The sequence below is a fragment of the Schistocerca piceifrons genome, unplaced genomic scaffold (assembly GCF_021461385.2).
Source record: "Schistocerca piceifrons isolate TAMUIC-IGC-003096 unplaced genomic scaffold, iqSchPice1.1 HiC_scaffold_936, whole genome shotgun sequence".
Taxonomy (NCBI): domain Eukaryota; kingdom Metazoa; phylum Arthropoda; class Insecta; order Orthoptera; family Acrididae; genus Schistocerca; species Schistocerca piceifrons.
Genome location: NW_025729208.1, coordinates 4,687,248 through 4,692,247, shown reverse-complemented (window position 1 = coordinate 4,692,247; position 5,000 = coordinate 4,687,248). Strand labels below are relative to the sequence as shown.

Here is a 5,000-nt window from a genome sequence, read left to right as displayed (position 1 = left end):
CCACCACCCACCGAATCAAGAAAGAGCTATCAATCTGTCAATCCTTCCGGTGTCCGGGCCTGGTGAGGTTTCCCGTGTTGAGTCAAATTAAGCCGCAGGCTCCACTCCTGGTGGTGCCCTTCCGTCAATTCCTTTAAGTTTCAGCTTTGCAACCATACTTCCCCCGGAACCCAAAAGCTTTGGTTTCCCGGAGGCTGCCCGCCGAGTCATCGGAGGAACTGCGGCGGATCGCTGGCTGGCATCGTTTATGGTTAGAACTAGGGCGGTATCTGATCGCCTTCGAACCTCTAACTTTCGTTCTTGATTAATGAAAACATACTTGGCAAATGCTTTCGCTTCTGTTCGTCTTGCGACGATCCAAGAATTTCACCTCTAACGTCGCAATACGAATGCCCCCGCCTGTCCCTATTAATCATTACCTCGGGTTCCGAAAACCAACAAAATAGAACCGAGGTCCTATTCCATTATTCCATGCACACAGTATTCAGGCGGGCTTGCCTGCTTTAAGCACTCTAATTTGTTCAAAGTAAACGTGCCGGCCCACCGAGACACTCAATAAAGAGCACCCTGGTAGGATTTCAACGGGGTCCGCCTCGGGACGCACGAGCACGCACGAGGCGGTCGCACGCCTTCAGCTCGCCCCACCGGCAGGACGTCCCACGATACATGCCAGTTAAACACCGACGGGCGGTGAACCAACAGCGTGGGACACAAATCCAACTACGAGCTTTTTAACCGCAACAACTTTAATATACGCTATTGGAGCTGGAATTACCGCGGCTGCTGGCACCAGACTTGCCCTCCAATAGATACTCGTTAAAGGATTTAAAGTGTACTCATTCCGATTACGGGGCCTCGGATGAGTCCCGTATCGTTATTTTTCGTCACTACCTCCCCGTGCCGGGAGTGGGTAATTTGCGCGCCTGCTGCCTTCCTTGGATGTGGTAGCCGTTTCTCAGGCTCCCTCTCCGGAATCGAACCCTGATTCCCCGTTACCCGTTACAACCATGGTAGGCGCAGAACCTACCATCGACAGTTGATAAGGCAGACATTTGAAAGATGCGTCGCCGGTACGAGGACCGTGCGATCAGCCCAAAGTTATTCAGAGTCACCAAGGCAAACGGACCGGACGAGCCGACCGATTGGTTTTGATCTAATAAAAGCGTCCCTTCCATCTCTGGTCGGGACTCTGTTTGCATGTATTAGCTCTAGAATTACCACAGTTATCCAAGTAACGTGGGTACGATCTAAGGAACCATAACTGATTTAATGAGCCATTCGCGGTTTCACCTTAATGCGGCTTGTACTGAGACATGCATGGCTTAATCTTTGAGACAAGCATATGACTACTGGCAGGATCAACCAGGGAGCTGCGTCAACTAGAGCTGAGCAGCCGGCCGCCCGGGAGTGTGTCCCGGGGGCCCGCGCGAACACGCAAGCGTCCGCTCAATCATTCTGCAAACAGGAGGAGGCTGAGCTCCCCTGCACAATACACCTCGAAACCCTCTCAGGTCCCGGCGGCGCGCAGCGCCGTCCCAAGTACTTGGTCGGGTTCGAGAGAGGCGCAATCGCCCGGAGTTAGGCGAGTAGACGCTTTCGGTGCGACCACCCGTGCTCCCAACTGAGCTTGCCGCTGCCGACAGAGGCCCGGGAGCGTGCTGTCGTGGCATTGCCGGCGGGAGACAACACGCGCCACCTACGGTGACCGGCAGCTCCAACGCCAGCGCCACAGAAGGACAAAAGCCCCACTTGGGTGCCGAAGCGAACTCTCCCAGCACAGCGCACGCGCCAACACATCCGCACAGCTGCGATACAAACCACCAGCGAGAACCGCTGGGGCGACCGAGCAGCAGACGGCGTCGCGGCGCCGAGCGCCGGGCGGCGGCGCATCCTCAACGCACACAGTCCTCAATCGGACCAGCACACTGAAGATGTCCACCGCGCTTCGCACCGGGCCCGCGAGGACCTACTTTGGCCGCACGGCGCCGCGCGCAGGGTGCGCCGGCGCGCAGCTGCGACGCCTGCCGCGTCCGTCGGCCGGCGCGCCTGCCACTGGCCGCCCCCACCAGCCGGCTGTAGCGCGTGCGCCCACGCACCGCGCGGCCAGCACGCCGGGAGGCGCCCCCTCACCGGCCGGGGACGGTCCCACCCAGCCACCGCCGCGTATCGCTTCACACCCAGATGCCGTTCAGTTTCGTCGGCATGGTGGGTATCGCTGGAACAACCGGTTAGTACCTCAACCTATCGTCGCCATCACCGATTCACCCCTAGCGAGAACAACCGCACCACAACAGGTTACCATTTGTTCATTTGCGTAACTTCACCAGAAAACGCAGGCGTCCATCGCCATTTGCAACTTCAACGATTATTGCATGCCTGTGTCAGGTGTCACGCCACACTACGTCTGCCCACATACACGCAACAAAATGTGCACGCCTAGACAATACGTGGAAGGTGGCCCCCGTACGTATGCGATGTCCATTGCTCGAACGACTGTCAACCGGCCTCTGTAGCATGTCGCAGATATGGAACGCGGTGCACCATGCCATCACGGTGTGTGAGGAGAGACGACTAGGTCCGAATACATCAACAGACAGCTCATGCTGATCGCCATCCACGGCGTCCGTTCCTCCCACACGTCTCTATGGCGTACCACACTGCAATCCAGCTCTCATAGGGAGACGACACGTAGCTGCGTGCACAATATTTGCACTGTATGGTCCGCCGTTTTTGGGCGCAGTCGTTGTGCGGTCACACATGTGCCACGATGTATCATTCAGTACATAAGGACGAATGTGCAGTACAGATTGTGGTTCACGCGTACGACATCAGCGGACAGTTGACACAGGCCGCACCACAACGTAGCCTGAGTACGTCGCATGCGAAGGGCATTGAACATGCAAACTTCTCACCAACCAGCTTGCGAAGGCAGGGGGCAAGGTGGGGACGTGGGGAGGGGCGGCATGTACGTCCTGCTGCCATCCACATTACAGTGTACAGCAGGAGCATGTGGAAAGTGAGCAAGACTTGCAAGGTGTTTAACATGAAGCGATACACAGGGGTGCGGGCAGTGCGAGTAGCGAACTATATTGCGAGGGTTGCGGGTGGGCAACACTACAGTAATTGAACGAGTCGTATAACAATTACAGAGCAGGTTTAGGCGACAACGTGGGTTACGTTAAGGCGACAACATGGGTTAGGTTAAGGCACAACATGGGTTAGGTTAAGGCACAACATGGGTTAGGTTAAGGCACAACATGGGTTAGGTTAAGGCACAACATGGGTTAGGTTAAGGCACAACATGGGTTAGGTTAAGGCACAACATGGGTTAGGTTAAGGCACAACATGGGTTAGGTTAAGGCACAACATGGGTTAGGTTGAGGCACAACATGGGTTAGGTTAAGGCACAACATGGGTTAGGTTGAGGCACAACATGGGTTAGGTTGAGGCACAACATGGGTTAGGTTGAGGCACAACATGGGTTAGGTTAAGGTACAACATGGGTTAGGTTAAGGTACAACATGGGTTAGGTTAAGGTACAACATGGGTTAGGTTAAGGTACAACATGGGTTAGGTTAAGGTACAACATAGGTTAGGTTAAGGTACAACATAGGTTAGGTTAAGGTACAACATAGGTTAGGTTAAGGTACAACATAGGTTAGGTTAAGGTACAACATAGGTTAGGTTAAGGTACAACATAGGTTAGGTTAAGGTACAACATAGGTTAGGTTAGGTTAGGTTAGGTTACACGTTGTTGTACGGAAAGGTGTAGGGGGGGGGGGGGGCGGGGGCGGCAGGTTCGTTGATAGTGATTATAGTAAGTGAATGCTTGTGACATGATCAGATTTGTCACGTCAGGATGCACCTTTGGCTTATTAGAGGCGGCGCTCCAATTCTATGCTTGTGTGAGACCTGTGTCTTTGACTCATGTCATTGTTTGTGCGCTGTGACAGGAGGTACTATTGTGATGTTGGGTGCACCGTTGTATAGGACATGTGTGGGTGTTGGTGCCTGGTCTGCGCAATGGTGGATGTCGAAAGGCTGGGATATTGTATTTTCCGCACGGACCTCCTGGTCTGGTTGTGATAGTGTGGATTGTGTAATGTGGCGGAGAAGATGCACTGGATGTTGTTCCATGCTGGTGCTTACATATTGTATGTGCGCCTGTTAGAAGCAGAGAGTGGTGCGTGATCAGAGTGTCTGGCTGACGTGTGGTTCCCATTTTGGGCAGACTCTTTCAGCATGTATACGGACAGTTGTGTATATTTGCTGTAGTTTGATGGCTCTGCATTGATTACTAATCAGCGCCGTGTGTACGGGTAATCTGGTTCCAGTCCAAAATGTTCCATCTGTGTACATTAGTGACAAAGACTCCCCCCATGCAGTGGGGCTCGGTCTGTTATAACTCTTCCGCGTAATATATTTGCCCCACGTTTTTGCGACTGCGAGTGCGAGTGCAACGCGCATGGGGACCGACATGCTGATGGCTCGGTATCGGACGCCGTACAGTGAGCAACGCGATCGCGTCTCTCGCTCGTAAGTGGTACAGGTCGCGGCTCATGTATACGGACAGCGGGAATGTCGCATATTGGAAATAACTCTTCATGAAACGCAAGTTATAGGGGTGGATTGCACTTTACGAGTGCGGGAAACGTCCGCCGTTCATCCGCTGGAGGTGCGAGTTTGGCGGTTGGGGTGGTGCACGAACGGGTGCGGGTGGCGTCATTGCCGGTCCACGGCTTCGTGCGGCAGAGCCACTGGAGATTGGGTGCTATGGTCGACAGAGGCTGCAGCCTTTGTGGGTGGCGTCGAAAGGCGGCCACTGTGGCGCCATCGCTGTCTTAGTCGGCTTGGCGTCTCATAGATGGCGGTAGCGTCGTTGCAGGAGGTCATGTTGCGGGAGACCTACAGATGGCGGTATGTTTTGTGGTGCGGACGTAGTGTTGTCAGATGCGCATAGATGGCGGTATTGCATGTGGTGTCGCCCTATTTTCATAGAT

At 54.2% G+C, this 5,000-nt stretch overlaps 1 non-coding gene across 1 annotated transcript in view; it reads right to left on the bottom strand.

Moving 5' to 3' along the window:
• Positions 1–1,369, bottom strand: part of LOC124772077 — a 1,909-nt gene extending 540 nt beyond the window's left edge. Inside the window, exon 1 of the ribosomal RNA XR_007013755.1 lies at positions 1–1,369. This exon is cut by the window's left edge and continues 540 nt beyond it. This is a non-coding gene — a ribosomal RNA (small subunit ribosomal RNA).
• Positions 1,370–5,000: the final 3,631 nt, after the last annotated feature.